Raw genomic sequence first — 11,206 nt, 5'->3', positions numbered from 1 at the left:
TTGCTTCCATTTACTTGTTTTCATTTTATTTTGCAATTTACAATTATCTACACACCTCACTTGCTTGCAAATAACAAGAACAAGGGGATTGACAACCCTCTTGCCCGCATTGGGTGCAAGTTGTTTGTTCTTCTGTGTGCAGATGCCGAAGACGGTTCCAGTTGGTATTCCTATTAGTTCGATAAACCTTGGTTTCATAATTGAGGAAATACTTACCCACATTGTGCTGCGATAACCCGTTCCTCTTAACAAAAAACCCTACACAGATCAAAAATTATCAACCCCCGAGACACACTCAGGGCGACCAGTCAGACCGCCCCCTCTAGGATGGGACATGACGACTGGAGAAGCCAGAGGTCGACCCGAACGCCCGTGTAGGAGATGGAAAGAGCCAATACAGCCTGAGGACCCACACAATCTATGGGTCTAAAGGGTACACTCTCAGTAGATGGGACGAGTACCAAGCTTGGCTTCACCGAAGCGACAGAGCTTGATAACAACATCGGGTTCAGATTACTGCCGACCTCCAGTGTGACGTAGCTTGAGTTCGGGGCGCCGCTCACCCAATGTACTTTACAAACGAGGTGATGCAGCATCAATTTCCCAAACGGTTTAAACCCGTAAACATCGAACATTATGATGGGATAATGGACTCGGCCATATGGATTGAAAATTTCCATCTCCACATTCATATGGTCCGAGGAGATGACCTCCATGCCATAAAATACTTTCCATTAAGGCCCAAAGGGCCAGCACAATGTTCGTTGAACAGTCTCCCTGAAAAATCCATTGGGAGCCAAGAAGATCTCGAGGATGCCTTCAGAGCTAAGTTTCGAGGCACTTGTGTCCGAGCTCCGAATGATGATGACTTGAGCCACATCGGTCAATGGTCAGGCAAGTTAGCTCGGCAATTTTGGAACCGATTCTTGTGCAAGAAGAACCAAATCATCGATTGTTTGGAAGCCGATGCAATAGCTTCTTTCAGAAACAATATCCGGGACGAGTGTCTAGCTTGACAATTTGGCCAACACAAGCCAAGGACAATGTTGGCCCTGACCTCACTTCTGACCCACTTTTGCACTCATCGCAGCAACAGTCCCGAAGATCCCCACATTTTGAAGTTTGGCATGGCAATGCGAAGCCACGACACAACAAAAATGAGCATCGACACAACGGCGGCGATGCCGAGGACACGACTGTGAATGCCGGATTCAGCAATTCAAAGTTAGGGTCATGGAAGAAACCCTATAGAACAAAATCAGAATGGACCTACCGCACTAGACAAAATCATGGATAGGCCTTGCCAGATCCACGACAGCCAAGACAAGATGGCCAAGCACACCAACCGTAACTGTTGGGTGATCAAACAGGCAGGCAAACTCGCACCGAAGGAACAGGGCAAGAGCTCCCGCAGCAAGGATGATGATGAGCCTGTCAGGCTGAAAAATGGAGGATAGAAGGAATTTCCTCCCAAGGTAAAGACTATGAACATGATATACATCACACACATACCAAAGAAGGATAGGAAGCATGCACTTCGGGGCATCTACACTATAGAGCCCGTAGCCCCGAAGTTCAACCCATGGTCGACATGCATGATCACCTTCGACCGTGCAGAGCACCTGACCAGTATTCATCATGGAGGGTCAGTGGCCCTCGTACTTGACCCCATTATTGAATGGTACCACCTAACTAGAGTCCTCATGGATGGAGGAAGGAGCCTCAACCTGATTTACGTAGATACAGTGAGAAAAATGAGTATCAATCCATCAAGGATCAAACCCAGCAACACCACCTTTGAAGGAATAATACCAGGCATTGTGCCCCGCTACTCAGGCACCATAACTTTGGAAGTAGTGTTTGGTTCGCCTAACAACTTCCGCAGCAAGGACTTGATCTTCAACATTGTCCCTTTTCGCACGAGCTACCACACACATCTTGGCCATACAATGTTCGCTCGGTTTAACGCCATCCCCCATCATGCATATATGAAGCTGAAGATGTCACGACCAAAGGGTGTCATCATTGTAAATGGCAACACTAGGAGCTCACTCTGAACTGAGGAGCATACAACGGCTCTAGTAGCCGAGGTCCAGATCGACAACTAGGCTCCGAAATCCCAGTCTGCCATCAAGGCACAAGAGGCAAACAAACGAGCCCGAGCCCTATCGTAGTTCCCAGGGTCCTCCAATGCTCAACATAATAGGGATACGATCCCCGCAGCATGGCTTCGCTAGCCACGAAGTACGTGCCTCACAGGCACAACTTCACGCTGAAAATACCATGGGCAATTGTGGGGACCAACTATACAAGGACCAAGTGTTCGGCTCGACCGAGCTACGGTCAGCCACGTATTCAAACAACAGAAGGTACCATCTAGGACCTACCTCACTTCAAGCCAACATACCATGACGACTTCTCAAGACCCCCTTTTAAAACAAGTCCGTTCGCCGACCACTATCTCCTCTAACGGAGCACCCCATGGAGAGCAAAGGCGTAGACGTGTAGCAAGGCACAGTAAGGACGTCAATCCACTCGTAAAGGCCTTGTGTAAACCTTTCCTCTATAAGTTTATTTTTAATATATAGGATCTCTAACAGTTGCTTGGGCAGTTTAGATTGTACGAATAGAAGTCACGGGTTCATCCGAACTAAAGGTCAATTTTTACGGTCCCATGGTAGTCATTTGTGTTGGTTAGCCTTTTCCTTTTTTGCTCTTCGACACCGAAAGAATCTAGTTCGATAAATATTTTACTTAGATGCAACTGGCTAATGGACTCGGGGATCGATCTTAAAGCTCGCACCAAGCATAACTTCGGCATATTTTTTACCCTATGTGCTCGGCATCTCGAATATTGTGTTATATGCATCGAATTATGGCTTGGGTCAATAATTGGGTTGCCTGGCTCGTATGGTTACCCTCTTACGTTCGGCATGTTCGGCTAAAAGGATAAAGGGCGAAGCACTAAGATTGTACTTCTAGCTCGCCTGGTTAAGTACCTTGGTGGACAATGTCAAAAACTGACTGTCATAATAAGCACGAACTGGTCTGCAATTCGAAGACAAGTGTTAAACTAAAAATCGATGGAGGTTACACCGTGTTATACGAAGTGTTTGTACTTATACAAACTAAGTGATAATGGTTTCAACCTCGACTTGCTCGAACATCACAAAACACTCAAGGCTAATTACTAGTCCCCACAATCAAGATCCAACGGCTAAATGAGAGCACTAAAGCCACATAATGTGATTGCCTCATTTCCCTTCTGCACTATCACCTTGAGGCATCGAGGTGTTCGCTAAGGATTACAGTGCATAGTAAAAAACACCCCTTGTAGCATCTACAAGGGGGCTGAAGCCGACAACTCATAACATTCGGATTAAAACATCCACCCAGGAGTCAAAATAAACAAAACAAAGCATGATATACCATGCAAGGCAACGACATTATAAAGCACAAAAGTTTAACTATCATAAATATACATGATAGTACTCTCACTCATGAATTACATCCTTCATGCAGAAGGCTTCTATCACTCAAGCACGATCCATTATGATGAGAAAGTACTACTCGGGGTGCCTATGCTACTTTCAAGGAGGCGGGGGTCTAGTGGCTATCTTGGTCGGCGTTATCTTCAGCAAGTGCACTACGGTCTTTGCAAAGGCGAGACGAGCTCCCTCGTGCATACAGAGCTCTTCCACATGTCAATCTGGAGTGCAGCATCACACAACTACCGCACCAACGCAAAGTAGTTGCTCGGCAGTGGCTCTGAAAGCCATAGACTAATGCAAAGGTCCTTCATGTCGGCCTCCGCCATCCGATGCAACTTCATCAGCTGCTTCATTTGATCAGTGAGGAAGAGAGGGTGCTCGGGGGCTTGAAACTATGCCCAGAACAGCCTCAGCTCGGCATTCACCTCCTAGGACGTGAAGTGCCTTGTGGCATCCGTCGCACTCTTTGGAAGATCCGCAAACGCGCGTGAAGAATGCCACACTCGTGTGAGAAACGCGAACCTGTTACCACCGAAGACACATTGCTATAAGTATTGCTTACCATCCGCAATAAGCTTAGCCTGGTGGAAGTTCGTTTGGTAGCCTTGTGCCTCCGCCCGTGCTTCTTGGACCGCCGAGGTCAACGAGATCATCTTGGAGTCTGGTTCCTTATTTTTTTTGCTTAAGGGCCTCACATTTAGTGATGACATCCTTGAGCTCTAGCTACACCTCTGCCACCCTGGCCTCGTGCTTATCACTAGCGGCCTTTACCGACATCAGTTTGGCAACCTCTTATTCGGATGTCGACCTCTATTTGGCAGCCTCTCGCCTCACTTATTTCAGGTCGGCCTTGAGGTTCTCGACCTCCGTGGCGATAACTGCAGTTGTTTTAGACACCCCGCGCTTAAGGATACAACCCAAAATATATCACTTAAATGAGGAAAATAATGATATAGGGCTGACCTTGCGCGTTGTCAAACCGCTTGTTGAGAAGATCAAGCTCCTCTTCGGATCTCTTGAACTTCTGATTCATCTCCGCCAGCTCCACGACATAGGGAGCTTCTACCGAAGATGATGCCTGCATAACAGCACATATGTGGCAGGTTCCTGAAGTTATGAGGTTTTGAATCCTCTCCCACGATTTCTTCAATCCTGTGAGAGTCTCGGGGCCTACAACTCACTATAAATATTACAAGTGTTTTTTCTGAGATATTTGACCCCCGCATGAGTTTTATAAACTCACACACGGCTCGAGGTCTACTATATATGAGGATTACATAAACTTATGAAATAAAATTCTCTTTGTAAAAGTGTATTACATGATTTACCTTGAAGCCCGTCAAGAGGCCGTCGAAAGCATCCTTCAATCCACTCTCAATAGACTGAATGCTTTGTAAAACCGCCCCTAGAAGAGTGCAGTGTTCTTAGGTGATGTAGGAGTCATTTAAAGTCTCCTCTGTCAGGATCGGCTACCTGGTTTGGACCCGCTCTTCTACGGGTGACTCCGATGGAAGCACTTTGGTTTCCCCTCTTGAAGAAGCTGGAATAGATAACTTCGGAGGCTTTGGGGTCTCTAGAACTGTCTTGAGAGAGAGATCGGTCTAATAGGGCTCCCCCTCTTTGTTTGCCAGAAGGGATTCACCCTCCTGGTCTTTGACGACCAGGTGTTAACCTCGGCCATGATATCATCACACCCACCCCCGTGTGTGTTTCCTCGGCAACCAGGGGAAGTGTGTTATGTGATGCAGTCCCGCTCTCCACCAGTTCAGTTCGCGAGGAATTTCCCTCCAAGGCCTGGTCGGTTGGGAGGTCACGCGACGGTCTACAATATGAAAAGTATGCGTATGGTTAATGATAAAACTTTAATACAGAAAAAATAGAGTCTTTGGATTCATACCTTTGGGTCGGGGGCTGATACGTCCGTTTTGCATCATGCTTTCATGTTGATATTTATCGCTTTATGGGCTGTTATTACACTTCACGGTACAATACTTATGCATTTTCTCTCATATTTTATAAGGTTTACATGAAGAGGGAGAATCCCAGCAGCTGGAATTCTGGTCTTCAAAAGGAGCAAGTTTGAGATACCTATTATGCGCAACTCCGAAAGCTGTGAAAATCAACTAGGAATTATTTCGGATTTTATAAAAAATACTGGGCGGAAGAAGTACCAGAGGGGAGCCACTAGGAGGCCACAAGCCTGCCAGGCACGGCCTACCCCCTGCCCGCGCCTAGGTGGCTTGTGGGGCCCCTGTTGCCCCTCTCGCTCTCATCTTTTTCTATAAGGAGGGTTTCGTTCAACAAAAAATCAAGAGGAGGCTTTCGGGAGGAATCGCCGCCGCCACGAGACGGAACTTGAGCAGAACCAATCTAGAGCTCTGGTAGGGCCGTCCTGCCGGGGAAACTTCCCTCCCGGAGGGGAAATCACCAACACTCCTGTCATTTGGTGGACTCATCACCATCAACATCTTCATCAGCACCATCTCATCTCCAAACCCTAGTTCATCTCTTGTAACCAATCTCCGTCTCGCGGCTCCCCTTGGTACTTGTAAGGTTGCTAGTAGTGTTAATTACTTTTTGTAGTTGATGCTAGTTGGATTACTCGATGGAAGATTATTTTTTCAGATCCTTGATGCTATTCGATATCGCTCTGGTCATGAACATAATTATGCTTTGTGAGTAGTCACCTTTGTTCCTGAGGACATGGGATAAGTCTTGCTATAAGTAGTCATGTGAATTTCGTATTTGTTTGATATTTTGATGCCTTGTATGTTGTCTTTCCTCTAGTGGTGTTATGTGAACGCCGACTACACAACACTTCACCAATATTTGGGCCTAGAGGAAGGCATTGCAAAGTAATAAGTAGATGATGGGTTGGTAGAGTGACAGAAGCTTAAACCCTAGTTTATGCGTTGCTTCGTAAGGGGCTGATTTGGATCCACTAGTTTAATGATATGGTTAGACTTTGTCTTAATTCTTATTTCGTAGTTGCGGATGCTTGCGAGAGGGGTTAATCATAAGTGGGATGTTTGTCCAAGTAAGGGCAGAACCCAAGCACCGGTTCACCCACATACCAAACTATCAAAGTAGCGAACGTGAATCATATGAACATGATGAAAACTAGCTTGATAGCAATTCCCATGTGTCCTCGGGAGCACTTCACCTCCTATAAGAGTTTGTCCAGGCTTGTCCCTTGCTGCAAAAGGGATTGGGCCACTTTGCTGCACCTTTGTTACTATTGTTACTTGATGCTTGCTACGAATCATGTTATCACACAACTATCGGTTACCGGTAATTTCAGTGCTTGCAAAGAATACCCTGCTGAAAACCACTTGTCAGTTCCTTCTGCTCCTTGTTGGGTTCGACACTCTTACTTATCGAAAGGACTACGATAGATCGCCTACACTTGTGAGTCATCAAGACTCTTTTCTGGTGCCGTTGGCGGGGAGTGAAGTGCCTTTGGTAAGGAAACATTTATATAGTGTGCTGAAAACTAATCCTTTGAGGAGCTTGTTCGGGGTATCTTCACCTCGAACGGAAGCACATGGAGTTTCTCCTCAACCTGGTGCACCTACTGAGAATATTTGTTATGAAATTCCTTCGCGTATGCTAGAGAAATTGTTGGCTAATCCTTTTACAGGAGATGGAACATCACATCCCGACTTGCATCTAATCTATGTAGATGAAGTTTGTGGTTTATTTAAGCTTGCAAGTTTGCCGGAGGATGAGGTCAATACGAAGGTATTTCCCTGATCTTTGAGTGATAAAGCATTGACATGGATATGCTATGTGATGATACTAGATCATGGAACTACAACCGATTGAAATTGGAATTTCATCAAAAGTTTTATCCTATGCATTTGGTACACCGTGATCGGAATTATACCTATAATTTTTGGCCTCGTGATAGAGAAAGTATCGCTCAATCTTGGGGGAGGCTTAAGCCAATGTTATATTCATGCCCCAACCATGAGATCTCGAGAGAAATTGTTATTCAGAACTTCTATGCTCGGCTTTCTCATGATAATCGCACCATGCTTGACACTTCTTGTACCGGTTCTTTTATGAAGAGATATATTTACTTCAAATGGACTTTATTGGAAAGAATTAAACGCAACTCTGAAAATTGGGAGTTTGATGAAGGTAAGGAGTCAGGTATGAATCTTAAGTTCGATTGGTTAAATCCTTCGTTGAAACATATACTTTTTGTGATTTTAGCGCTAAACATGGACTTGACTCTGAGATAGTAGCTTCATTATGTGAATCATTTGCTGTTCATATTAATCTCCCTAAAGAGAAGTGGTTTAAATATCATCCTCCCTTAGATGTCAATGTGGTTAAACCCAATCCAGTTGAAGATAAAGTCATTGCTTATAATGATCCTATTGTTCCTAATACTTATATTGAGAAACCACCTTTCCCTATTAGAATAGAGGATCATTCTAAAGCTTCAACTGTGATCGTAGGGGCTACATTAGAACACCTACACCCCCTGAGAAAATTAGAGTTGAACCTAGCATTGCTATTATCAAAGATCTCCTGTCCGACAATGTTGATGGCCATGATATTCACTTCTTTGAAGACGCTGCTAGAATTGCTAAACCTCATGCTAGAGACAAACATAGGCCTGTTGTTGGCACGCGTGTTGTTTCTGTTAAGATAGGAGATCATTGTTATCACGGTTTATGTAACGTGGGTGCTAGTGTTAGTGCAATACCTCAATCTTTATATGATGTAATTAAAGACGAGATTGCACATGTCGAGGTGGAACCTATTGATGTCATTATTCAGCTTGCCAATAGAGATACTATCTGCCCTTTGGTAATTGTTAGAGATCTTGAAGTCTTGTGTGGTAAAACTAAGTATCCTGCTAATTTTCTCGTTCTTGCTACCACACAAGATAGCTTTTGTCCCATCATATTTTGCAGAACTTTCCTCAATACTGCCAATGCTCATATTGACTGTGAGAAGCAAACTGTCACTGTTGGCTTTGAAGGTGTGTCATGTGAGCTCAATTTCTCCAAGTTTGGTAGACAACCTCATGAACAAGAATTGTCTAGTAAGGATGAAATTATTGCCCTAGCTTCTATTGTTGTGCCACCTAATGATCCTTTAGAGAAATAGTTGCTTGATCATGAAAATGATATGCATATGGATGAAAGAAATGAGATAGATAGAGTTCTCTTTGAACAACATCCTATCCTTAAGAATAATTTGCCTGTTGAACTTCTTGGAGATCCACCCCACCAAAGGGTGATCCTGTGTTTGAGCTTAAGAAGTTACCTGATACTCTTAAGTATGCTTATCTCGATGAAAAAGAGATATATCCTGTTATAATTACTGCTAGCCTCTCAGAGCATGAAGAAAATAAATTATTGAAAACTCTGAGGAAGCATCGTTCTGCTATTGGATATACTCTTGATGATCTTAAGGGCATTAGTCCCACTCTATGCCAGCACAAAATTAAAACCGACCCTGATTCCAAACCAGTTGCTGATCATCTACGGAGATTAAATCCTAAGATGAAAGAGGTAGTAAGAAATGAAATACTAAAGCTCCTGGAAGCATGTATTATATATCCTATTGCTTATAGTGATTGGGTGAGTCCGGTGCATTGCGTCCCTAAGAAGGGAGGTATTACCGTTGTCCCTGATGATAGAGATGAATTGATCCCGCAGAGGATTGTTACTAGCTATAGGATGGTAATTGATTTTAGGAAATTGAATAAAACCACTAGGAAAGATCATTACCCTTTGCCTTTTATCGACCAAATTCTAGAAAGATTGTCTAAACACACACACTTCTGCTTTCTAGATGGTTATTCTTCTTTCTCCCAAATACCAGTTGCATAATCTGATCAGGAGAAAACTACTTTTACCTGCCCTTTTGGTACCTTTGCTTATAGACGTATGCCTTTCGGCTTATGTAATGCACCTGCTACCTTTCAAAGATATATGATGGCTATATTCTCTTACTTCTGTAAAAATATTGTTGAGGTTTTCATGGATGACTTCTCCGTTTACGGGTCTTCTTTTGATGATTGCCTCAGCAACCTTGATTGAGTTTTGCAGAGATGTAAAGATACCAACCTTGTCTTGAACTAGGAGAAGTGCCACTTTATGGTTAATGAAGGCATCATCTTAGGACATAAATGTTTTGAAAGAGGTATTGAAGTCGATAATGCTAAAGTTGATGCGATCGAGAAAATGCCATGCCCTATAGATATCAATGGTATAAGAAGTCTCCTTGGTCATGTTAGTTTCTATAGAAGGTTCATTAAGGACTTTTTAAAGATTTCTAGGCCTCTTACCAATCTCTTGCAAAAGGATATTCCTTTTGTTTTTGACGATGATTGTGAGGAAGCCTTTGAAATACTTAAGAAGGCCTTGATGACTACACCTATTGTTCAACCACCTGATTGGAACTTACCTTTTGAAATCATGTGTGATGCTAGTGATTATGCTATTGGTGCTGTTCTAGGACAAAGAGTTGATAATATGTTGAATGTTATTCATTATGCTAGTAAAACTCTAGACAGTGCCCAAAGAAACTACGCTACTACTGAAAAGGAATTTTTAGCAGTCGTGTTTGCATGTGAAAAGTTCAGATCTTACATTGCTGATTCCAAGGTTACTCTTCACACTGATCATGGTGCTATTAAGTTTCTCATGGAAAAGAAAGATGCTAAACCTAGACTTATCAGATGGGTTCTCTTGCTACAAGAATTTTATTTGCACGTTGTTGATAGGAAGGGTGCTGAGAACCCCGTAGCAGATAACTTGTCTAGGTTGGAGAATGTTGTTGATGACCCACAACCTATTGATGATAGCTTTCCCGATGAGAAATTGAATGTCATCAATGCTTCACGTAGTACACCTTGGTATGCTGATTATGCGAATTATATTGTTGCGAAATATATACCACCTAGTTTCACATACCAGCAAAAGAAGAAATTCTTCTTTGATTTGAGACATTACTTTTGGGATGATCCTCACCTTTATAAAGGAGTAGATGGTATTATTAGATGTTGTGTACCTGAGCATGAACAGGTACAGATCCTACAGAAGTGTCCCTCCGAGGTTTACAGAGGACACCATGCAGGAGATAGAACTGCACACAAGGTATTGCAATCCGGTTTCTATTGGCCCACTCTCTTCAAGGATGCCCGTAAGTTTGTCCTGTCTTGTGATGAATGTCAAAGAATAGGTAATATCAGTAAATGTCAGGAAATGCCTATGAATTATTCTCTTGTCATTGAACCATTTGATGTTTGGGGTTTTGATTATATGGGACCTTTTCCAAAGTCCAACGGGTATACTCATATCCTAGTTGCTGTTGATTACGTTACTAAGTGGGTAGAAGCTATCCCAACTAGTAGTGCTGATCATAACACCTCTATTAGGATGCTTAAAGAAGTTATTTTCCCTAGATTTGGAGTCCCTAGATATTTCATGACTCATGGTGGTTCACATTTTATTCATGGTGCTTTCCATAAAACGCTTGCTAAATACGATGTCAACCATCGAATTGCATCTCCCTATCATCTTGAGTCCAGTGGTCAAGTAGAGCTAAGTAATAGAGAGATTAAACTAATTCTGCAAAAGACTGTTAATAGGTCTAGAAAGAATTGGTCTAAGAACCTTGATGATGCACTGTGGGCTTATAGAACTGCTTATAAGAATCCCATGGGCATGTATCCGTACAAAATGGTTTAC

The sequence above is a fragment of the Hordeum vulgare genome, chromosome 2H (assembly GCF_904849725.1).
Source record: "Hordeum vulgare subsp. vulgare chromosome 2H, MorexV3_pseudomolecules_assembly, whole genome shotgun sequence".
In the NCBI taxonomy this organism is placed as follows: Eukaryota; Viridiplantae; Streptophyta; class Magnoliopsida; order Poales; family Poaceae; genus Hordeum; species Hordeum vulgare.
The sequence above is the reverse complement of the archived record's forward strand: the minus strand, read 5'-3'. Positions refer to the sequence as shown.